This window comes from Narcine bancroftii, chromosome 1, assembly GCF_036971445.1.
Source record: "Narcine bancroftii isolate sNarBan1 chromosome 1, sNarBan1.hap1, whole genome shotgun sequence".
NCBI lineage: Eukaryota > Metazoa > Chordata > Chondrichthyes > Torpediniformes > Narcinidae > Narcine > Narcine bancroftii.
The window spans coordinates 192096095-192122136 of record NC_091469.1 but is presented as its reverse complement, the minus strand read 5'-3'; the positions used below and the strand labels follow the sequence as shown (position 1 = coordinate 192122136).

The window sequence follows — 26042 nt, the reverse complement described above, 5'->3', positions numbered from 1 at the left end:
TGATGATATGCAAACATTGTATCATGAGTTATTCCATATTTGTGCTTCAACTGTTCAAATGTTAATAAATTATTTCCCAAAAAACAATTTTCTTTTCTTTTTGATTCCTTTTCTCTCCCATTCTCTAAAGGAAAGGTCATCTATTGTAAAAGGGATTAGTGGGTTTTGTGTCAATAACAACTTTGGTATTTGGTAATTTGTTTTTTCCCTTTCTAAGTGGATCTTCTTCCATATATTAAGTAAATGATGCAATACTGGTGAACTTTTATATTGTACCAGCTTTTCATCCCACTTATAAAGTATATGTTCCGGTACCTTCTCGCCTATTTTATCTAGTTCTATCTTAGTCCAGTCTGGTTTTTCCCTTGTCTGATAAAAATCTGATAAATACCTTAATTGTGCTGCTCTATAATGATTTTTAAAGTTTAATAACTGCAAAGTACCATTCGACGGGGTAAACAGCAAGAAGAGCAGCAGCAGGAGGCCCGACAGATGAGCAGCCCAGAAGGGGAGGACCAACAGCAAGAGGCCTAGCAAGAAGAGGCCCGACAAAGTGATACAAGCAACTCATCAGGAAAATCAGAAGAGATACAGATATGAAAAAGAGAAGAAGACACAAACACAGGTACAGAAAAATAAAAATAAACCAAAAAAGGTGACTCAACCGTGGATGACAAGGGAAATTAGAGACAGCATTAGGTCCAAAGAGAGAGCATATCAATTGGCCAAAAAAGTACCACAACCGAAGACTGGGAGCAGTTCAAGATGCACCAAAGAAGGACAAAGGGATTAATCAAGAGAGCAAAAATAAATTACGAAAGTAAGCTTGCGGCAAATATAAAAACCGACTGCAAAAGCTTTTATAAATACGTCAAGAGGAAAAGATTGGTGAAATCCAGAGTAGGTCCTTTGCAGTCGGAATCAGGGGAATATATAATGGGGAATAAAGAAATGGCAGACCAATTAAATTCTTACTTTAGTTCTGTTTTTACAAGAGAGGATACAAATAACCTCCCAAGGATGTTGGGAAACATAGAAACTAATGCAAGGGAGGAATTGAAAGAAATCAGTATCTCTAAGGACATGGTCTTGGGGAAATTGATGGGATTGAAGGCAGATAAATCCCAAGGGCCTGATAATCTACATCCTAGGGTACTTAAGGAAGTGGCCATTCAGATAGCAGATGCTTTAAGAATTATTTTCCAGAACTCGATAGACTCAGGATCAGTACCCATGAATTGGAGGGTAGCTAATGTTACCCCACTATTTAAAAAGAGGGGGTAGAGAAAAAGCGGGGAATTATAGGCCGGTGAGCCTTACATCAGTAGTGGGCAAAATGATGGAATCCATTATTAAGGATGTAATAGCGGAGCATATGACTAGCAGAAAAGGGATCGGACAGAGTCAACATGGATTTACAAAAGGTAAATCGTGCTTGACAAATCTATTGGAATTCTTTGAGATGGTGACAGGTAAAATAGATGGGGGAGAGCCAGTGGATGTGGTGTACCTGGACTTCCAAAAGGCCTTCGATAAGGTCCCGCATAAACGACTGGCTTCCAAAATCAAGGCTCATGGATTGGGGGCAAAGTATTGATGTGGATTGAGAACTGGCTGGCAGGTAGAAGACAGAGAGTTGAGATAAATGGCTCATTTTCTGAGTGGCAGCCGGTGACCAGTGGGGTGCCACAGGGATCTGTACTGGGACCCCAGCTGTTCACAATTTACATTAATGATCTGGATGAGGGGATTGGATGTAATATCTCCAAATTTGCAGATGACACTAAACTAGGAGGGGTTGTGTGCACAGAAGAGGGGGTCAGGAAGCTCCAGTGTGATTTGGATAAATTGAGGGACTGGGCAGATACATGGCAAATGCACTACAATGTGGATAAATGTGAGGTTATCCACTTTGGTAATACAAACCGGAGGGCAGATTACTATTTGAATGGCAGTAGATTAAGAGATGGGGAAGTGCAGAGAGACCTAGGGATACTTGTACACCAGTCTCTGAAGGCAAGCATGCAGGTACAGCAGGCGGTTAAAAAGGCAAATGGTATGTTGGCATTCATATCAAGAGGGTTTGAATACAGGAACAAGGATACCTTACTGCAGCTGTACAGGGCCCTGGTGAGACCACACCTGGAGTATTGTGTGCAGTTTTGGTCACCTTATCTAAGGAAGGATGTTCTTGCAATGGAGGGAGTGCAGAGGCGATTCACCAGGTTGATACCTGGAATGGCAGGAATGATTTATGAGGAAAGATTGCGCAAATTGGGATTGTACTCGCTGGAGTTTAGAAGATTGAGAGGGGATCTCATAGAGACATAAAAAATTCTGGCAGGACTGGACAGAATGGATGCAGATGGGATTTAGGACCGAGATGAGGAGGAATTTCTTTACCCAGAGGGTGGTGAATCTGTGGAATTCATTGCCACAGAGGGCAGTAGAGGCAGGTTCATTAAATATATTTAAGAGGGTATTAGATATATTTCTTCAGTATAAGGGTATTAAAGATTACGGAGAGAAGGCGGGGACGGGGTACTGAACTTTAAGATCAGCCATGATCTCGTTGAATGGCAGAGCAGGCTCGAAGTGTCAAATGATCTACTCCTGCTCCTATCTTCTATGTTTCTATGTTTCACAGAAGAAGAGGAAGAAAATGGATATGTATCGAACCAATTTAAATTAAGTAGGTCAACTAGACAGGGATGTCCATTATCCCCCTCATTGTTTGCCTTATTTCCCTATTTCTGTTACGACTAGTTCTAATCTTTGCATTTTATCTTCTTTTCATTTTTCTTTTAATTGCACTAAATTCTAATGACAACCATTCTTTTAATGCTCTAATTTGTTCTTCAAAAAGAGCTTTATCGAAATTCTGTCTATCTGTTTTACCTTCTACTTCTCTGTGAAGATCTTGGTCTTTGGTACCTCACTCCCTCTCCTGCCACCTTCCTCATCTTCCAGCTGAGAGCCCTGATGTCGGGTGTCCCTCAGCTCGTCGTGGCATGGTTGCCTGCTCCTCAGCTGAGCCCCCCTCCCGTCTGTGTTTTCTTTTACCTTTGATTGCGCACTGCTCATGCGCGACTCCTCGTGCATGCGCAATTGCGCACTTTTGTTTGGCTCAGAGAGCCATTTTTGCAGTCCACCGGTCGGGGGGGTCGGGACTCCACAGGGCTGGCACCAACCTCAGAGAACGAATGTTCTTCGCCACCACAGCTTCCTGTTTCTTCGTGCAGGTATGGCCTTCTTCTTTCTTTTCTGGTGACTTTTCTTCTTTTTTTCCCATTGTTTTTACTTTTTTCCTTCTTGGGTGCCATCTTCTTTCTCTTCTCTGCAACTTTTTCTTCTATTTCTTATATTTTATATTTGTTGAACTTTGTCTTTTCTTGACTTTTTTTCTTTTTTCTGGGAGAGGGCTGGTTTTACCCTACCGGTCACTACTCCATCACATGACTCTCCTCATTGAAACCCCATTTTGAAGACTGGTTGAGAGTTCTGAGTTCAGCCTATTGAAAGCCCTTGTGGTCCTTACAAGAGGAAATGGCTGGCTAGAGTGTTTCACCTGAAATAAGGGAAACAAAAGGAAATCTGTGGTGACCTGCAGAAGAAAAGGTTATCATTTGGAAAACCCTGATGGCGCAATCAGTTTGTGTGTGTCCAATGAGCAACAAATCTCTCTCTCTAACCGACATGAACCATTTAAGCACCAGAGCTTGGTGAAAATCCATAAATGTTAAATTCTGTGCACAGTATAAGAATTGCCTGATACCAGTGAACTTGGAGGAGTGAGAAATGAGATTGGACTGTGAATCAAAGAACTTTCTGAACTTATATACATTGCATACACATGTGCTTAGAAGTAGAAGGGGGTTAAGTTAATAGTAATAAGTTAAAGTTTGATCCTGTTTCTAAGTTTAAAGAAAATTAAAAATGACTTTTGTCTTGGAATGAGTTTTAGAGTCCTCTGAGCCCGTAACCTATGAACAAAGGTTTGGTAATGGTGAAGTCAGTTTAAAGTAATAAGGTCCAAAAAGTGAAAAGAGAAGTGTTTTTCAATACTCCCTTTGATTGTGAAACGAGCATAGTGTTACATTGGATGTGTGCATTATCATTTTCGATTACAATATAACTGCAAGATAAAGTAAAGCTCTTCAAAAACTGTTCCACCCATTCTATTCACCTAAAAATTGGCATCATTGCACCCTTGACAGGTCTGAGCTTTGCACATTAACAAATCAACCATCAGCTGTTCAGGGGTCTAATCACCACATCAGTGTTTGCCAAGAATGAATGGTAAAATCTTTTCAGCGTTCTCCTCCTTGGGTGTGCCACAGATGGAATAGATTACTGATGCCCGTTGTAGATCATTTCAAACAATAATATAGTATTTCACTGGAGGCAATGAAGAGAACATGCACAGAAAAACTTTCCTCATCACTTGTCAAATTGAGCAATTCTGGACTGTCTCTACCTTCACAACCACTTTTGGACATTTATCCATGCATTCTTTTTAAATCTTGAAATGTCAAAATGATTGTGAAATAATAAACTTTGGGAGTGGCACACTCAAGCCTTTAAAAATATTTTTCCACCTCTTCCTGCTTGGTATATGTAGCAAATTACCAGCATTTAAACTCTGGTAAGTCCCAGGGAACTGGATAAGGCCAAACCAGAAAGTAGTGCTCAGGAAATGGTTAAGAATGAAATTTAGGATGGATCAAGTATGACTGGAGGAAGAAGTTAGTGAAGAATGTCAGTTTAAAATTGCAGGTAACAGAAGAATTTGGATCAAAAAGACATATTCTCCCATTTTTCCCCCCTACCCTCCCTCCCCCCTTCCTACTCCCCTCAAAAAACAATAAATATTCAACATATACAATAAAACCATAAAATAATGTCTTCACACAATGAAAAATAAACAAGAAAAACTTGAAGTGTCTGTGGAAGCGCTCCACCAGCCCATTTGGTTGGAAGTGATAGGCTATGGTGTGGTGAGCTGAGGGCCCCACAGGCTGGTGAGGTCGGACCATAAGCTGGAGGTGAATTGGGCCCCTCTAACCAATGAAATGTGGGAGGGTATGCTGAACTGTGCCACCCAAGAGGAGATGAGAGCCCTGGCGTATGGGTTGTGGCGGTGTCAGCCATCGGGACTGGTTCTGGCCACCTGGTGAAACAGTCGACCATTGTGAACAGGTAGCAGAGCCCCATGGATACTGGTAGGGGTCCCACGTGGTCGACGAGCTAACATGGGTGCTGCTAGGAATCCACACGGTGCCAAGTTCCTCTACGGAACCCCAATGGTGGTCCCCAGAGAATTTGCACCACCCCCAGGAAAACAACCAGACGACACAGCATCACTCCTCCACAAGCTACAGGAACAAGTCAGCAACTTGGCCCCGACTCCACTGATCAGGCACAGTCAAGTGAGGACCAACAAACCCAAAGACCTGAAGGACTGTGAGTATGTTTTCGTTTGCAGGGATCCACACCATCCACCACTACAGAGGCCATACAAAGGTCCATTCCGGGTTATACACAACAGTACCACATTCGAACTGGAGGTCGGAGACAAGATGGAGGTCTTCACTACGATAGGTTAAAGCTGGAACACCTGGACTCAGCCCGCCCAGTCAAGACGCCAGCACAACGCAGCAGGGGCAGACCACCAAAGCCCACAGAGACATTGCCTGCATGCACCCAAGACGATACCACCAGTTCTGAGGGGGGAGGGGGAAGGTGGTCATGTAACGGCATGACACCGCAGCAATCGTCCCGGCTCTCTGGTCAATGAGCGCATCCAGAGGCCAGCAGACCACACAGTGGCACTGGCCCCAGCAAGCAAACCAGCAGTTGGGAGGCTAAGGCAGCATAGGGGGTAGTATCCCGCTACACTGGTCCCGCTACACAGCCAACAGAGAGGGACAAGCGCGCGGTGAAGAAGGCATTGTACCCCTGCGTGGGAGACCCGCCATTGTTATGCGAGTGATGACATTAGCAAACAGGGGCAAACGGTGGGAACACGAATGTAATAAAAGTTGAGCTTTCAGCCCCAATAAACTCATGTGTGCATCTTTACTTCAAGTAATGCGCGGCTACACTTTGCTTTTTATGTATTTGATTGTAAATGTATCAATTGTGTAGTAATAAGGTGGTCTAAAAATTAATTACTTTTAATAATATACAAGTTTGAATTGAGAACTTTTGGGGATGTGCATGGGGTCAGTGTTGTATTACCCATAGTACAGGTACACAATCCTTTATCCGGACATCTAAAATCAGGAAAGGTCCAAAATCCGGCAAGTGGTGAGAGAAACGGCAGCGCAAGTTGGATGGGTGAGAGACCGACAGCACGAGTCGGGTGGGCGAGGGGAGACCGGCAGTGCGAGTCTGGCAGGCGAGGGAGGGAGACCGGCAGTGCCAATCAGACGGGTAAGATGGGGAGACTTGCAGTGCGAATCGGGCTTGTGGGGGGGGGGGGGGAGACCGGCAGTGTGAATCGGGCAGGCGGGGGGGGGGGGGGTGTGGGGGTGAGACGGCAGCGCAACTGGAAGGGGGCGGGGGTGGATACAGCAGCACATTTCGGGTGGGCTTAAATCTGGCTTACCGAAATCCAGAAAAATCTAAAATTCGGGACACACTGTTCCCCAAGGGTTCCAGATAAAGGATTGTGTACCTATATCGTGCTTTGATGTGTTTGTTTCTCTCAAAATAAGAATAGTGCCCATTAAATTTCAACTGTTTCATAGATTTAACAACAAAGTATGTACTTAGGGATTACACCAACTTTTTTTAAAAATTAGACCTGTTTTCTTAGTTTGTTGCTTGGCATTTTTGAACATTTTCAGGAATGGTTATTAATCTAAGAAACCTTAAACAAATTGACTATGATTTACAATAAGAGATGAGATAAATCCCCTTCATTAAATATACCTCATAAGGTCAGATTCTTCTGGTCTTTAACCATAGTGTTACACAATCTCTTTTCCAAATAATGTCATAACCTATTACCAACATTGCTCCATTCAGTAAATACCGTTGCTTACCTAAACCCACTATTCAAGAACACATTTGCTTGTAGTTATCTTTTGGAATCCTAATCTCATGTGTTTAACCTGTTCTTATATCCCTTTATTCCTATATCCTTCAATCAGCTAACTTATGCTCAAATATTGACATGGTCTTCACTTTAATAACAACTGTCTTCCTTCATTTTATCACCTCACAAGATGTCTCCCAAACCTTTGTTTTAAATCTCTTGATTCAACAATAAATTGCCTATTTCAAAGTAGTTCACTAAAAATCTCCTGTAGGTCCTGTAAAAGACAATATATAAGTATCAGCGTTTCAGTTTTTTTTAAATAAAAGAACACTGAAAAGTTGGAGGAACTCAGCCAATCTTTTTAGTGTCCATAAAAAACAAAGGTATATTGCTGACATTTTGGGCCTGAGCCCTTCCTCAAGGAAAAAGCAGAATGAGCCAGAAGCAAGAAATCTCAGAAAGTCTCCAAATTTAGACAACACTGGCTGGGGGAGGAATCCAGACCAACGGAAGATAAGAAATGGAGATGATACGGGAAAGACGAGTTAAGAATTTATCGTGTCTGTGTGAAAAGAGAGAGGGAGGTGAGCTGGGGGAAGGCGATGGGGAAGAAATGAGGAGGAAGATTTAACGAAAGCCAGAGTTGAAATGAATGCCATCTGGTTGGAGGGTGCCCAGTCAGATGATGGGATTTTGCTCCTCCAATTTGTGGGTGATCTCAGTCTAGCAGTACATGAGACCATAGAGAGATGTGTAAGCAAGGGGATGGGATAAGGAATTGAAATGGGTGGCAACTGGGAGATCCACACCTTTGCAATGGACAGAGATGAGGTGCTCAACACAACTATCTCTCAGACTGTATTCTGACTCTCTGATGTAGAATAGACCACAATGGGAGCACCGGATGAAGTAGATGAGACCTTTTTCAAGGTAATAGCTTGACCACTCCCTCGGTGACACTCTTTTCCACTCTTCCCTCCCCACCAATCATCCACTTGGCACCTACCCCTGTGACCAGTGGAGATACTCCACATGCCCATACCTCCTCCCTCATCACCATTCGGGGTACCAAACAGTTCTTCCAAGTGAAGCAACATTTCACTTGTGAATCTGCAGGGGTCATCTACTGCATCCGATGCTCCCATTGTGGTCTCCTCTACATCAGAGAAACTGGACGCAGACTGGGAGATAGATTTGTTGAGCACCTTTGGGTCTGTCCACTACATCAGTGTGGATCTCCCAGCAGCCACCCATTTCAATTCCCTATCCCATTCCCTTGTTGGCATTTCTGTCCATGGACTCATGCATTGCCAGACTGAGACCACCCACAAAATGGAGGAACAACACCTCATCTTATGACTGGTCACCTTCCATCTGGATGACATTCATATCCACTTCTCCGGCTTTCATTAAAACCATATCGCCCCTCACTTCTTCCCCCATCGCCTTCCCCCAGCTCTGTCTCCATGTCTCCTTTTGCACAGCCATGATAAAATCAAACCTCTCCCCGTATCATATCCAATTAGCACCATTTATGGGCCTGGATTCCTCATTCTGCTTATTCCTTGAAGGGAAATGTCGGCAACATATCTTGGCTTTTTATGGACACTGAAAAGACTGGCTGAGTTCCTGTAGAATTTTGGTGTATTTTTACTATAATCACAGCATCTGTAGACTTCTGTGTTTCACTTATTTTTTTAAATATCGCCTCATATAAGAATCCTCAGTAGAAATGTACCCTGTTGGCAGGGTTAAACACTTTACTTAGTCATTTCAACACACGTGAAGGCACTATCACAGAGCATATTGAATGATCATGCCAGAGATGAATTTCTAGGCAATTTTGTTCCATCTTTACAATAATTAAAATCTTCATCAAATGACCTTCTAATACAAGAAAATGCAATGATACTTACTAATGCCCTCTGTTCTTCAACTTCAATAAAGCCCTTTCTTTTTCCAAATGGTTTCCATCAATGGCACAACATAATGACTCAACTTCTCTCCCACCTATTCCCTCAGTGACTTCTTCAGATTTATTATCAGAGTGCATACATGATATCACATACAACCCTGTATGTTAAAACCCTCAAATGTAAACAAATAAAGAACGGTAAACAAACTGACTGTGTAATACGGATAAAAAAAATCAATAAGGTTCAAAAGTAAGAGTCTTAATTGAGTCCGTGATTGTTTCCGAGGATGGTGGAGGGATAGGAGCTGTAAACAAATAAAGAAATGTAATCAAACCGACAGTGCAATACAGAAAGAAAAAAATCAACAAAGTGCAAACGTAAGAGTCCTTAAATGAGTCCCTGATTGAGTTTGTTGTTGAGGAGTCTGATGGTGGAGGGGGAGCAACTGTTCCTGAATCTGGCGGTATGTGTTTTGTCGTACCTACACCTCTTTCCTGATGGAAGCAGCGAGAAAAGAGCGTGTGCTGGGTGGTATGGCTCTCCAACAGCAGCCTTCCCTGTGGATGTTCTCGATAGAAGGTAAGCTTTTGCTTGTGATGTCCTGGGCTTTATGCTCAGGGGCATTGGTGTCTTCTTATCAGTCTGTGATCCAGCTGGTCAGCAGACTTTCAACCTGCTAGGGTTTCCGATCTCATAGCAAACCTCAGCAAACTCCTGAGGAAGTAAAGGTGCTGACATGCTTTCTTCATTGTGCAGAGTTCAAAAAGATTAAACTGCACTGAAATCTTGGAATTGTTATAAGATTTTCAATGTTAGATATTTTCAGGATTTTGAATATGAAGGCAGGAACAGGAATATTGGACATATCCAAATGGAAGAGATGAAGTCTGACTCAAATTAGATCTCAATCTTTATGCAGGTAATCTGTGACCAGCTGTTCCAACATGCATCCACACAATTCCACGTTCTCCATTTCCTTGCACTTGCTTTTCTTGTTTGTTTCTTACAGGCATGTTTATTATGGACTGAATGACCACTATTTGAACTGAAAATTTTGAAGATAAAGTGGACATCACTATTTATTGTCATCTCTACAAGCCCTTGAGAAGGCTTGAAAACTGAGCTATCTTCTTGAACTGCTATTTCCCTGATTCTCTGATCAACCTACTGCTGTATCCTTCTCCCATCCTTTATCCTCCCATTCCATCACTGAATAAATAGTTGGGCTCTGTTTCTTCTGACCCAATATCTAATGAGAATACAATAATCCATTCTTGTCTGAGAAATTAGGAGTCACCTGTTCTGTGTTTTCTCCCAGAAAATCAATCTTAAATCCAATTTTCTATTATTATCTTATTCAATATACTTATTGGTAGTGCAAATATGCCTTTCCAGTTGCTTCCTGGTATTAAACTTTCCATATGTCCATGAACACAGGATTCTGTTTCCTCTATTTCCAATTTTAATATAGTGATCACCTATCAATAAAAGCATCTTAAACATAATAATCTTTTCTGAAATCCTTGCTGTCTGCTTCTAATTTTTTAAAATTCATTTAGAAACTTAATAAAATCAGCTGTAAGTTTAGGATTCCAAAAATTTCTTTGCCACAGTTTATCTAGTTTGTTCTTGAGATTATTTTTGTTAATCTTTCTTTTGAATATGATCCTATTTTCCAAAATAAGAGCCGGTGTAAATCATTCTGTTGGGAGAAGTCAGACGCTGCTGTGGTTCAAGAAAATAACTCAATTCCATTCTTCTCAAGAGATGGGCACTAAATGGTATCATCCACATCCCATTAAAATGAATAAAAATTATCTGCAAACATATCCCCATATTTGTAATAGTTTGGGGATTTATCAGGATGTCCTACTGACTGAACCAATACCTCAATAATAATACAATAATGGAACACATTGAATGTCACAGCATATTAGAAAAGTACTGGATAAACTACTGTGCTTGAAATAGCCATCTGAATTCTCTTGATTTTATCATTTTTAATGCTGTTTCGTATGTTTGTAAATTTTCAAATATTTCTCAAATTACTTTTTAAAATGCTTTTGAATGATAGATTCCTCTGTATTGAAAAGCATTCATGTCCTTCCAACCCACTATATAGAGATATTTCACCTCTGCCCTCTCTTGGGGAAGAAAGGTTAAAAAAAAAGAAACATATAATTTTGTGAGCTGATAAATGGTATAGTTCCAAATGAATCAAAGAATGAAACAATTGGCAAACTATGTCAAGTTAAATTCATGTACTAGGAGCCAAAGGTCCATCTTCAAATGACCTTAGATTTTGTTTGCATTGCCCAATGACGTAGGTTTCTGTAACATGTTAATGATTTTTACCCTATCTATGTTAAATATTATCATCAGTATACAACTAAATAATCAGTAGTTTGCAAATACTTTTTAATACAGACTGATTGCAAATTTCAGCTAATGGACTTTCATCTTATTCTAATTCTCAAATAAAAGAAATACTAAGAAGTCATGTTGCTGTTTGTAATTTATGTTTCTGTTTAAAAAAATACAAAAATTTACGTTGAAAATAATCCATGAAGAGGCAAGAACACAAGAAAAAGGAGTGGAAATATGGTACCTGGTCTCTCAGGCCTACCCCACGATTCAGAGATCAATCCCTCAGCCTGAAGCCTCAATCTATCAAAAAAATTTACCTTTTCCTTAACTATTTCCATTGATCTAGCCTTCAACCTGGGGTAGAGAAAGATTTGGCACAGTATATAAGAAGAAATTCCTATATACCTCAATTTTGAATGACTGACTTGTTATCTTGCTCTATATTCTCATATGGAGCAAACATCTCAATATCTATTTTTCTTACCTCTTAGAATCTTACAGACTTCAATCAGATCAACCATCATTTCTCCAAATACCAAAGGATAAAAATCTTTAACCATTCATGATAGGGCAAAACCTTCAGCTCATGGATTAGTTTAGTCAACCCCTCTGGATTGCTTCCATTGCTATTTTGTTGGCAGAGGGTAGGCGGCGGCAGCCCCAATCCGGGCACAGGGAGAGCAGCGGAGGCCCCGGCCCCGGTCCGGGCAGAGGGTAGGTGGCGGCGGCCCCAATCCGGGCAGGAGCAAGGGGGAGACGGCGGCCCCGGCCTCGGTCGAGTGAGGCAGGTGGAGGCCCCGGTCTGGGCAGAGAGTTGGAGGCGGTGGCCCCAGTCAGGGCACAGGGAGAGCAGCGGCGGGCTCGGCCCCGGTCCGGGCAGTATGGACCGACCTAGGAGGGGAGGCAGACCCCTCCAGCCCGGGTAAGAAACCTGCATAGGAGAAGGCCACTCCGATATAAAACCTACGACCCAAGGACCTCGCTGCCACGTCCCAGCTTGATTGGCCACGGCACTCGAACCATGGGTGTAAAGGGTGGGGCCAGTACTGCGCGCACTGCACACCACCTAAAAGCTCCTTTGCGCAGGCCTGAGGACAGGTCCACATCCTCCCCCTCCACGTCCTCCCCCTCCACGTCCTCCCCCTCAAAAGATGCTCACAAACTCAAGCTAGCATGCTGGAACATCAGAACCATGCTAGACAAGGCTGACAGCCACCGACCTGAACGTCGGTCTGCCCTCATTGAACATGAACTCCTCAGACTTGACATCGACATAGCCGCTCTCAGTGAAGTCCGCCTGGCAGATGTAGGCAGCCTCCAAGAACGCGGCGCGGGCTACACACTCTACTGGTCTGGCAAGCCTTCGGATGAACGACGCCTATCTGGTGTAGGCTTCATGGTCAAGAACTTCATTGCCTCCAAACTCGAAAACCTTCCAACAGGCCACTCGGACCGAATCATGTCCATGCGACTCCCCCTTCAAAACAAGCGTTGCATCACCCTCATCAGTGTCTATGCTCCAACCCTCCAGGCGGAACCAGCAGAAAAGGACAAGTTCTACACTGACCTGCGCAACCTCATCCAACGCACCCCTACAGCCAACAAGGTTGTCATCCTTGGCGACTTCAACGCTCGCGTCGGCAAAGACTCAGAAACCTGGCCAGGAATCCTGGGCAAGCATGGCGTCGGCAAGTGCAACGACAATGGGCGCCTCCTGTTGGAGCTCTGCGCAGAACAGCGGATTGTCATTACAAACACCCTTTTTCAGCAGAGGGAGAGCCTTAAGACTACCTGGATGCATCCCCGATCCAAACACTGGCACCTCCTGGACTACATCCTGGTGCGAGAAAGTGACAAACGAGATGTGCTCCACACCAGAGTCATGCCCAGCGCGGAATGCCACACTGACCACCGGGTGGTTCGCTGCAAGCTCAACTTTCACTTCAAGCCAAAGCCCAGGAACAGTAAAGCCCCCAGAAAGAGGTTCAATGTTGGAAACCTGCAGTCAGACGAAGCGAGAGGAAACTTCCAGGCAAACCTCAAAGCAAAGCTCGACGATGCAATCCGCCTCACGGACCCGTCCCCTGAAACCCTCTGGGATCAGTTGAAGACTACCATACTGCATCCACTGAAGAGGTACTGGGCTTCTCCTCCAGGAAAAACAAGGACTGGTTCGACGAAAACAGCCAGGAAATCCAGGAGCTGCTGGCAAAGAAGCGAGCTGCCCACCAGGCTCACCTTACAAAGCCGTCCTGTCCAGAGAAGAAACAAGCCTTCCGTCGCGCATGCAGCCATCTTCAGCGCAAACTCCGGGAGATCCAAAATGAGTGGTGGACTAGCCTCGCCAAGCGAACCCAGCTCAGCGCGGACATTGGCGACTTCAGGGGTTTCTACGAGGCTCTAAAGGCTGTGTACGGCCCCTCACCCCAAGTCCAAAGCCCGCTGCGCAGCTCAGACGGCAAAGTCCTCCTCAGCGACAAGATCTCCACCCTCAACCGATGGTCAGAACACTTCCAATCTCTTTTCAGTGCCAACCGCTCAGTCCAAGATTCCGCCCTGCTCCAGCTCCCTCAACAGCCGCTAAGGCTAGAGCTGGATGAGGTCCTCACCCAGGATGAGACATATAAGGCAATCGAACAACTGAAAAGTGGCAAAGCAGCAGGTATGGATGGAATCCCCCCAGAGGTCTGGAAGGCTGGCGGCAAAACTCTGCATGTCAAACTGCATGAGTTTTTCAAGCTTTGTTGGGACCAAGGAAAACTGCCTCAGGACCTTCGTGATGCCACCATCATCACCCTGTACAAAAACAAATGCAAGAAATCAGACTGCTCAAACTACAGGGGAATCACGCTGCTCTCCATTGCAGGCAAAATCTTCGCTAGGATTCTCCTAAATAGAATAATACCTAGTGTCGCCGAGAATATTCTCCCAGAATCACAGTGCGGCTTTTGCGCAAACAGAGGAACTACTGACATGGTCTTTGCCCTCAGACAGCTCCAAGAAAAGTGCAGAGAACAAAACAAAGGACTCTACATCACCTTTGTTGACCTCACCAAAGTCTTCGACACCGTGAGCAGGAAAGGGCTTTGGCAAATACTAGAGCGCATCGGATGCCCCCCAAAGTTCCTCAACATGATTATCCAACTGCACGAAAACCAACAAGGTCGGGTCAGATACAGCAATGAGCTCTCTGAACCCTTCTCCATTAACAATGGCATGAAGCAAGGCTGTGTTCTCGCACCAACCCTCTTTTCAATCTTCTTCACCATGATGCTGAACCAAGCCATGAAAGACCTCAACAATGAGGACGCTGTTTACATCCGGTACCGCACGGTGGGTCACGTCTCCAGAATGGAGGACCATTGCCTTCCCAAGATCGTGTTATATGGCGAGCTCTCTACTGGCCACCGTGACAGAGGTGCACCAAAGTAAAGGTACAAGGACTGCCTAAAGAAATCTCTTGGTGCCTGCCACATTGACCACCGCCAGTGGGCTGATCACGCCTCAAACCGTGCATCTTGGCGCCTCACAGTTTGGCGGGCAGCAACCTCCTTTGAAGAAGACCGCAGAGCCCACCTCACTGACAAAAGGCAAAGGAGGAAAAACCCAACACCCAACCCCAACCAACCAATTTTCCCCTGCAACCGTGTCTGCCTGTCCCGCATCGGACTTGTCAGCCACAAACGAGCCTGCAGCTGACGTGGACATTTACCCCCTCCATAAATCTTCATCCGCGAAGCCAAGCCAAAGAAGAAGAAATAAGAGGACAAAAACTCTGTCCAATGTTCCAACTGGTCCTCACTAAAAGCACACTTGTAACGAGACATCTCTTTTTCAAAAGCTCAACACCATCTGTTGGAGGATCTCAGCAGGTCAAGCAGCATCAGTATGCGAAAAAGAATGAACATAGAACATTACAGCACAGTAAAGACCATTCAGCCCTGAAAGTTGTGCCAATCTATATAAACCTACTCAACAATCTAAACCTTCCCTCTCTTGATTTTTCTTGCATCAATTGACCTGTTTAAGTCTTTTAAATTTCTCTATTGTACCAACTTCCAGCACCACCCCGGCAAAGTATGCCAGGTGCCCATTACTGTCTCTTTTAAACTTTCCTCCCCTCAACTTATACAGATTTCCTCTGGTATTTGCTACTGTCACTCCTGGAAAAATGTGCTTCTGGCTGCCTACCTATCTATGCCTCTCATAATCTTGTAGACCTCTATTAAGTCACCTCTCATCCTAGTTCTGTTAATCTTGCCTCATAAAACACTTTTTCCAATCCAAGCAACATCGTGATAAATCTCCTTTGCACCTCTCCAAAGCTCCGCATCCATCCTGTAATGAGGCGATCAGAACTGAACATAAGACACGTTCTCCAAACCAGGCAACATCATGATGAATCTTCTCTGCACCTCTCCAAAGTTTACACATCCTTTCTGTAATGAGTTAGCTGGAACTGAACGTAAGACATGCTCTCTAATACAGGAAACATCCTGGCAAATCTCCTCTGCACCCACTCCAATGCTTCCACATCCTTCCTGTAATGAGTTGACCAGAACTGAACACTGGAATTGTCTACCCCAGGTTGAAGGCTAGATCATTGGTTGGTAATTTGAGCAGAAGTCCTTTGTTAAGACTGGGGATATGTAGAAGAGAAGCCAGTGGGAAGATGATAGGGTGGGGAGGGGTGGGACAGGATCCCTATGCAGGGTTGGTGAACTAAGTCAAGGAGAAACATGACAGACAGAGGCAGTGGACTGGTAGATGGCAGACAAAGGGAGAGGCAAGAAAATCTTTCACTGATGCTACTTGACCCATTGAGTGCCTCCAGCAGATGTGTTTTGCTTCAGATTCCAGTATCTGCTGTCTCTTGCCTACTTCTGTTTCTAAGCTCCAACCCCTTTGCAATAAAGAATAATGTGCCATTTGCCATATTCCAAAGTGAGGGCCCAAAGCCGGTCAAGGGAGAGATGGGAGTCGGACTTGGGCACAACAATCAATGAAGAGTGGTGGCAAGACCTGTGTCTGGACAGTGTGACTGGGGTCATTAACACCTGATACAGATGCAATATAACTTCTTACACCAGCTGTACCTCACACCACAAAAATTACATAAATCAAAGCCTGCCATTTCAGAAATTTAGTTGTGTTGTAGATGTTGAAACTTTTATCCACTCCACCTGGCTGTGAACAAAGGCAAGCTCTTTCTGGGAAGACCTGGGCGACATTCTAAAAAAAATTACATGTGTATTTTCCACATGATCAAGAAGACTACCTTCTGGGAGACATTTTGGATGTGAGTTTTAGAATGTCCAAATACCAAATTTTGTTCGTGAAGATCACCTTGGCGGTAGCAAGGAAATGTATAGTGGTTTCATGGAATTCCAACTCCCAACTAAATACCACACGAAGGAATATGGAAATGGAGAGTTGCATTCCCCTGGAGATAATCACATATAACCTATGGAGGAAACATGATACATTCGTTAAGGTGTGGCAACTTTACTTGAAAAATATTGGTACACAGATTGATTTATTTTACGCACCCCCCTCCTTCTAAATAGGGGTATTGTAGCAATCCGTTCCAGCAGGGAAATGAATGTGATCAAAGAAGTGGGACATGGTGCAGGCAACGAGTTTTTTTTAGTTTCATTTTGATCATTTTTTACTTTGTTTTTAATTTAATTGTATCAATTTAATTTAATTGACTGTAAGTTCAGTTGGGGGGTGGGAAGGGGGGGGATAAATACAGACTCTATATTTTAATTTCTTTTCCCACATTTTCCCACATTAAACTATTTTTGCAAGTTTTCACCCACTCACTCAAGTTGTCCATATCCAAATAACCACAAAAAGGCATACTCTCCCTCATGTTTTTGCATTATCAACCAACTTGGATACCTTTCACCCTGTCTCCTCCTTCAATTCATTAATATAGATAATAAATAACCATTGGGTGCACAACTAGTTACATCCCTAAGCCTGAAACAGACCTATCTATTCTGACTTTGTTTTCTTCATGATAATCAATCTACAAACTACACAAACAGCCCAAACTGTCTTCTTAAGAGTGTGCACCAGACTTATGGAACACTTGGTTGAATGTCTTCCAAAAATTCAAATGTACTTAATCTACACGTTCCCCTCTGTTGGTTCAGCTTGTTACAGGTATGGTCTTTCCATTATGTTTTGAAAGCTATTTTCTATGCTTGGCTATTTTAAGGAGGTGCTTGAACTCACTTCTTCCAAAGGAACCTGAAATGTGTCACAGCAGATCTCCCCACATCACTGCACTCAAGGTCATGACCGCTGATCCGACTGCAACAGTTCACCAAGCAAAGCTTTCATTCTAAAAATTATATTCGTGTGCACTTGTGTACCCAAGGAGGAGTTAGTAATTGTAATCTACTGAATTTATGGTTCTTTCACTGACCATTTTGGAAAATTGCTCACTGTATGTTTTCAGGTCTGAAACATCGACCACCTTTAACTTTCTAAGGATGCTGCTGGTAGCATCTTGGAAACTAGAGAGAATATAAGTTATATGAACAAGTTTTCAGTTACTGTTTGTTCCACGCATTCAAGATAATGTAGGTAATATCTTATCAAAAAGCTCAATAGTCAATCACTAATATCAGCAGTGAAAACTCATCAGTGTACTTATTGTCAAGAGAACATGGTTCTTAATGAAACTAATACTGATTAAGCCTGATTCAAACCAATTGAGAGAGAAAGTAAAATTAAATTGTGGTAAAGAATTCATGGTGACTTAGCTAATTAGATCTATTATCTATCATGCAACTACTGGTCATTATTAAAAGTGGATTAAATTTCTTGTCAGAATGTTAAATAGAAGGTAAGATTAGAGCATAAGAACATAAGAAATAGGAGGACGAGTAGGCCATCAGGCCTTGAGATCATGGCTGATCTGATGATAGGCTCATCTCCACCTATCTGTCTTTTCCCCATATCCCTTAATTCTCTTGCTATGTTGAAATATATCCAACCTTGTCTAAAATATATTTACTGAGGTACCCTCCACTGCTTCAATGGGTAATGAATTCTTCCTCCTCATCTCTGTCCTAAATCGACTACCCTGAATCTTTTTTAAAAATTTTATTTAATTGTTCGCATCATTACAGGAAAAAAAACATTAATCAAATCGCTTGAGCCCAATGATACAAAAAAAAATACTTTTATATTTTTCTCCCCACGCACCCCCCTCCCACCCAAAAGGAAAGAAAAGAAAGACATACAATCTTTAAGACTAATTAAGAGGAGTGAATAAGATAGAAGAAGTGGACAGAAAATTATCCATAAAATCCCTAAATGGTTTCGAAATACTATAAAAATTTTCAACTCGATCCCTTAAACTATAGGTAATTTTTTCCAAAGGTATACAATTCCACATCTCATTATACCATCTACTTCATAACACTTCATCATCTTTCCATGATATCACCAACATTTCTTTGCAGTTGCTAATGCAATACTTAAAAAATTTTCTTGGTATTTGTCCAATTTCAATTTAATATCCTTTTCATAAATATCTCATAGTAAAAATACTCTTGGATCCTTTGGTATCTTTATTTTCATAATTTGCCCTAATAATAAACTCAGTTCATTCCAAAACTTTTCCACTTTTTCACAAGACCACACTGAATGCAAAAAAGTCCCTATTTCTTTCACACATCAAAAACATTTATTTGAATAATTAGTATTAAGTCCATTTAACATATGTGGAGTATAATACAATTGATGAAGAAAATTATATTGAACCATTTGATATCTAACAGTTACTGTGTTCATAACACTTTCATAAAATAATTATGACCAAATCTTCTCCTGAATTTGCATATTTAAATCTTTCTCCCATCGGATTTTTGATTTATATAAATATTTTTTCTTTAGAGTCTCTTGTAATTTTATGTACACATTAGTAATAAATAAATAAATAAATAATAAATTCGGCTCCGAATCATGGGTCCTCTACCGGCACCACCTACGGCTCCTAGAACGCTTCCACCAGCGTTGTCTCCGCTTCATCCTCAACATCCATTGGAGCGCTTTCATCCCTAACGTCGAAGTACTCGAGATGGCAGAGGTCGACAGCATCGAGTCCACGCTGCTGAAGATCCAGCTGCGCTGGATGGGTCACGTCTCCAGAATGGAGGACCATCGCCTTCCCAAGATCATGTTATATGGCGAGCTCTCCACTGGCCACCGTGACAGAGGTGCACCAAAGAAAAGGTACAAGGACTGCCTAAAGAAATCTCTTGGTGCCTGCCACATTGACCACCGCCAGTGGGCTGATAACGCCTCAAACCGTGCATCTTGGCGCCTCACAGTTTTGCGGGCAGCAACCTCCTTTGAAGAAGACCGCAGAGCACACCTCACTGACAAAAGGCAAAGGAGGAAAAACCCAACACCCAACCCCAACCCACCAATTTTCCCCTGCAACCGCTGCAACCGTGTCTGCCTGTCCCGCATCGGACTGTCAGCCACAAACGAGCCTGCAGCTGACGTGGACTTTTTACCCCCTCCTTAAATCTTCGTCCGCGAAGCCAAGCCAAAGAAGAAGAAGAGTAATAAATAATGAGAACACAACAAAAATATTACGAGTTGGGTGAAAGGGCCCATAAAGTTTTAGCATGGTAATTAAAAATGGAACAGATTTCTCGAACAATTGCTACAAGAAATTATCAGGACAGATAACATAAAATGCAGGAAATAAATGATAATTTTAAAGACTTTTATGCTAAACTTTATAGTTCATAGCCTGAGAGATGATAATAAAATAAGAAAATATTTGAGACAAATTAAATTACCAGTGTTAAAGAAAGACAAAAAGATACTACCCTGAATCTTGAGGCAATGCCCCCAGGTTCTGGTCTCCCTTACCAATGGAAACAACTTGACTACCTCTATCTTATCAAAACATTTCATAATTTTATATGTACCTATAATATACTCTCTCATTCTTCTAAATTCTAGCGGGTACAGTCCCAGATGACTCAATCTCTCCTCATAAGCTAACTCCTTCATCTCTGGAATCAACCTGGTCAATTTGCTCTGCTCCACCTCCAAAGCCAGTCCATCCTTCCTCAAGTAAGGAGACCAGAAATGCATGCACTACTCCAGATGCGGCCTCACCAGTACCTTGTGAAGTTGCAGCACAACTTCCCTGGTTTTAAATTCAATCCCTCTGGCAATGAAGGCCTGCTGCACCTGCAAACCAACATTTTGTTGCTCATGCACAAGCAATCCCAAGTCTTTCTTCATGGCGGCATGCTGCAATCAGTTGCTATTTAAGTAATATTCTGATTGGTAGGTCCCAAAGGCAAGGACTCTGAACACAGTTTTGATGGGCAAGTATTTTAGTTACAGAAGGCAAGTGTGAGAAATGGCAACTGATAGAGAACACACACACAGTTTACAGCAACTGGGGAAAGACAGCGGACAATTAATAACGAATGTGGGAAAAAAGTGTGGGAACAAAATGCACACACACACACACATACAATGATCAAGGAAAAATCACTACAATGCCCCACCATCCCTTGACAGTGCAGACACAGCTCTATGCTACAAGGAACACTAATTAAACTCTCCCAATCTTTTTAATGGTGCACATCTTACCAACAGTTTCTCCAGCACCCTTCCACATTTCTAGGCCCGGAGTGAAGCAGGGTGGTCTGAAGGAGGCAAAGAGAGAGAACAAAGAATTCATGGCACCTTTATCATGCTGGAGGGTCCTGCCCAGATTATTTACAGGAGACCAATGGTTCAGTGCCAGGAGGGTTAATCCCATTTCCACAACCAGTTGCCCAAGGCCAAGTACAGGAAGTCTGGACGTGCAGTCCAAGTAATTTACATGGGTCCAACAGCGAGGTGTGCACTAATGGGTGGGGCGGAACCAAACCTTGATTAGCAGCCGGTGTGTCCTCCGACTGGGTAGGGGGCAGTGGGGTCACGTGACAGCCACAGCCCTTCCCAATACAATCCACCCCTTGGAGGTCACACCACTTGCCAATCATAAGGCAATCAATAACTCTATGCATATGTTTTAGGTAAAAACAAAAAGACGTTTAAAAAAACAACACTAATCAAGTGGATCAATATATACACTAGTGCCTTCTGAATACTGGACAAGGCACATAGTCAAATTCAATGACAACACCTCACCAGCGCCCCCACCCCTGACCAAACAGGGTTGTTGTGTAACCGATGGGGCAGGGAGCTGTGGGGGCTGCTCCCCAGTGTCAGAGGGGAGGGTAGAAAAAAGAATTTGTTTGGTCACTGACTGGTATGCCTGGTTTCTCCGCTTAGCTGGCAAATGTGAGTACTACAATACCCATCAATGTCTGTGAGCAGGTCGTCCAAGGTTATCCATCAGGTGCCAGAGGCCTCTCTTGGCTTGCGCATCCTGTGCCTTGGCCTCATGCTTGGGCAGTCCCTACACACAGAGCCCAGATGCCTGTCACCGTGCTATCCCGTGGTGAGGAAGGGTGTACTTGGGCACCTGCTTCTCTGGGCTGACGTTTGACACCAGGATGTCATTCTCACTTTCGTTCTCTTTCAATGTTTGCCCCAAGTGTCTGTGATGGTCCCCTATAATGATAGCCATGAGGATTCAGGATGGAAATTTAGCCAATTTAGTCTTTTTAAATAAAGTATCCCACAGCCCCCACCCCATGAGGTCTTTTTCAGTTAATGGGATTTCTGGGGTGATCCTGTCATTGTGAAACAAAGTGTATACAATGTTTCCTACCATGGTCAACTTACAAACAGTAACTTGCATCCACAGACTTCAATTATCTATCTATAAATTGTATGTTCAGTTTCTCTGAGTGTGCTTAGAGACATTATGTATAGTAAAAACCACAGCTAAAGGTACTATTTTAAAAAAAAATTACTAAGACTTGATTAGATAGAACATCCAGTGATAAAGTTTCCATAGCAACTGCTGTTCATTTGCTGAGACTTTTTTTGCATAATACATGACAAACTGTCTTGATGTCCAGTAGTCATTTCAGTGTCACCTTGAGGAAAGTGTTGGCCGATGTCCCAATATCAAATGGTTTGTAATGAGCGGCGGCACCAGGTGGAAATTTTGTCCAGCAGACTGATAGGACACTGCACCCTTGGATCTTCTGCCAGAGGTTCCATTTGGTAACCACCTCACTGGTCAAGATCTGTAATTTAAAAGGAACACCGCCTGGAGGGAGGCAAGTGGCAGTGCTTGTTCAACAGCTTGCTTTGCTGTGTCAAAAGCAGCCTGTTGTTCTGGTCCCCATAGGAATGTGGCTTTCTTATGGGAGACCCTATAGGGTGGTTCAAAGAGCATGGTAAGGTGGAGTATGTTCTGCTTCCAATAATTTAGGAGCCCCACGAGGCTCTGGGAGTCTGATTTATTTGAGGGGATGGCAAAATTTAAAGTTTCATTCTTGTCAGTCTCAGAAATATCTCTTTGGCCTGAACTCCATGTATCCCTAGTAATAGGACATTCTGGCTGGGCACTGCACCTTTTCAATATCAATGACCCAGCCCCATTTCCTGAGGGATGATTAGCATGTGAAGGGCCTCTGAAACAATGGTATAATGGACAATGGACTCCTCTGAGAGAGGTTGCATAGGTTGGGCATTGCAGTAGATTAAACTGTGACAAATAGTGTGACTGTGGAATGTGTCTTGTCTCTTGTCCCAAATATCCGCAAATTGCTCTTGTGAGTTGAATTGGAGGAATGGAATGGAAAGCATTCTTGTTGCAGGATCTGTACTGTGGGCTACAAACAATCTTGCAGGGAGGGGGAACAACAACTGGTTCCCCTTTGGCTGACCCAGCTACAACTTAGCCCATGCAACCCCAAATGTAAACTTGCCCCTGTTAGTATAAAGGGACTGTTCCTTTAAAACATTGATCCCTAGAATGCTTTCAGGGAAAGGCTACTAAGACTGTTACAGATATATGTGTCCTGAGGTCCCCCGGGCAGGAGTGGGCAATGGAACAAATGTGCCGGGGGCCCTGGCCTTCATCCTATAGAAGGGGGGTGGGGGTCTTCCACTCCATGGGTGAGGGTTCCTGCTGGTGCAGATGGAACAGTTCCTGCCTCAGCAGGTCTATGGAGGTTGAACAGATCCCAGGGAGCTACATTCTGGAGTAATGTCATCACGAAATTTGATGATAACAAGTGGAGGAGGCACTTCCGTATGACGCGGGGCACCTTCAACTTCGTGCTGGAACTCACTGAACCTCACCTGCAGCCTCATAGACCAGATGCGCTGCATCCATTGGTCCTGGGAATTCGACTGGCTGTGGCCCTGTGGTGGTATGCAACCCCTTGTGAGTTTTGATCCATCAGTGCCATCTTCGGGATAGTATCAGCACTGTGTGTATGGTGGTGGGGGAGGTGACAGGAGCCTTGAAGGGCATCCTCGGTAAGCATTTCATCTCTTTGCCCTGTGGAATACGCCTCCAGGAGACAATTGATGGCTTTGCAGAAAGGGGCTACCCAATGTGTGCTGGCGCCATTGATGGGTCACATATTCCCATTATCACCCCCAGCATGGATCCCGCGGCCTACTACAATCGCAAAGGGTGGCACTCCGTGGTTCTGCAGGCGGTTGTTGACCACAATTTCTGGTGAGTCGCAGCCTGACTTTTGGGTTTTTTTGCATCTCGCTTGTTCATGTTCACTGGTACAGGCTACTTTATTCGTTATGTTGCAGCTTTTTGGACTTGTTTGTGGGTTGGCCTGGCCAGATGCATGATGCACGTGTGCTTGCCAACTCCCCTCTGTACAGAAAGGCAGAGAAACAGAGTGGATACCTCTTTGCACGTGATGTGAATGATAACTCTTACACACTTCTGGTGATGTTGTTCATGTCTCGTGGCTGAACGAGCAGGTCGATGAACTAACGGCATCTCTGCACTTTTGTCCCCACAGGTGTCCAGAAATGTTGATGGAGTGGAGGTCCCAGCTCATCATGAGGGCAATGCAGCATACCCTCTTAGAACCTGGCTGATGAAGGGCTTCACGTAGCATCGAGTACTGGATGCAGACCAGCGAAAATTTAACAACGCACTGAATTCCATTCGGATAGTGGTGGAACATGCCTTTGGCCGTCTAAAAGGCTGCTGGCGATGCCTATCCAAGCGTCTTGATGTTGAAACTGCCTTCGGTCCAGATGTTGCGTTGGCCTACTGCGTGCTGCACAATATATGTGAGCTCAACAAGGATAACCTTTTGCCTGGGTGGGCATTGGTTCGAGCAGATCAACCTGCACCCAACACCCAGGATTGTAACGATCTCCAATCCACTGGAGTACAGGTCATACGTTCGGCGATTATGTCCTTCCTGTAGGGGGGGGGGTGTATCTGAGGGTTTGCCCATGTGACGCAGGTTTGTCCCTCACACCCAACAACACAACTCCCACCACCCCCGCCCAACCTTGGTCCAAATTACAGACTTAATGTTTGATCAGAACAATGACAAAGTAGATGACACTTATATTCTTTTTTAAACTTTAATTAAAAAATTGTTCAATAACACTTGTACGGTTTCATATATACCTGAGGTAGATAACGCGCCATAAACATTAAACTTATTGCAAAAGACTTGCTTTGTTGAATGGAATGGAGAAAAGACACCCCATACAGCAGGTAAACAGTTATGTCACTGTCTTGGGTAAACTTATACCTCTCATTTTGTTCATTTTAGACTGGTCACAGTGTTTGAGCTACCAAAAGAAAATAGACACACACACCGAGAGCAGTTCAGTTTATACAAATGTTTATTACTAATTCAAAAGCTGATTTCACACTACAATATGCAATCCCTTCCCAACTATACTTATCAACGCTTGGACTGGTCCCAACTGCTGAAGCGAGGCAACGACTGCACACTTGTAGTAGGTTGTCAGGGCGCTGGTAGCAGCTTCTCCACCTCCCCCGACCGGGACGTTGCTCGGACTCTGGCTGTTCTTCCTTCTTGACAAGGGGTGTCCTCGGAGAGTCTAAACTTCAGCAGCAGGACCACAGGCTTATATATCCCAAAAACAATTAATCATGCGTCGACTCCTTCTAAAATTTGTCAGTCAAAATCAAAACTGAACATTATATTCTACAATTTAGAAGATTAATTATTATGGAACCAGGATGTTATGATTTCCTGGTTTGTCTTGTAGATACAAAGACTTATTAAAACTTCTCGAGCAAGACAGGTTGTGACCAATTCGTCAATTTCAGAGTGTTGCATTTGACAACTGCTTTCCCTGGGCCTCACAGTGGAATTCCATTTCAAAGTGTATCTTCAGATAAATCCCCATGGCTGAGTTTAATTACATCTGCTAGTTCTAAAAGTAAGGTGACCTGCGTGTGGACCCAGTGTCGTCAGTTCCACATAAGCAAAAAGCATCTGAGCACATGGTTTTAATCCTCCATTACAGTCACTAAAGGAGAAAAAAACGTTTAAAGAACTACAACTTTACAATCCTTCACATAGAGTATTAAACAAATTACCATCAAAAGTGGCTGGTGACTGGGGGCAGCAAAAATGAGATGAATGGCGTGGGGGGGAAGAGGAGGAGGAGAAGGAGGAGGGGGGTGGGAAAACTCTACTGCACCCCAGCATCTCCAACCTCTCCAAGTGGCCACCATCTTTACGTGATGGTGTGAAACTATATTGTGGACCAGTATGAGAGGGAAGGTA

At 43.5% G+C, this 26042-nt stretch overlaps 1 protein-coding gene and 1 long non-coding RNA gene across 3 annotated transcripts in view; one reads left to right on the top strand and one right to left on the bottom strand.

The window, feature by feature from the left end:
- ass1 (argininosuccinate synthase 1) overlaps positions 1-9558 on the bottom strand; it is a 191196-nt gene extending 181638 nt beyond the window's left edge. Inside the window, exon 1 of one of the 2 annotated variants that reach the window (XM_069886007.1) lies at positions 9443-9558. The gene's annotated coding sequence lies outside the window, so the exon portion shown is untranslated. Of the gene's footprint in view, positions 1-8961; positions 9069-9442 lie in introns of those variants that run through there. The other variant, XM_069885978.1, reaches the window with a different exon arrangement.
- On the top strand, positions 8903-24881 carry LOC138736457 (uncharacterized). The gene is made up of 2 exons (XR_011340284.1): positions 8903-9540; positions 24279-24881. It is a non-coding gene; the product is annotated as an uncharacterized lncRNA (long non-coding RNA).
- Positions 24882-26042: the final 1161 nt, after the last annotated feature.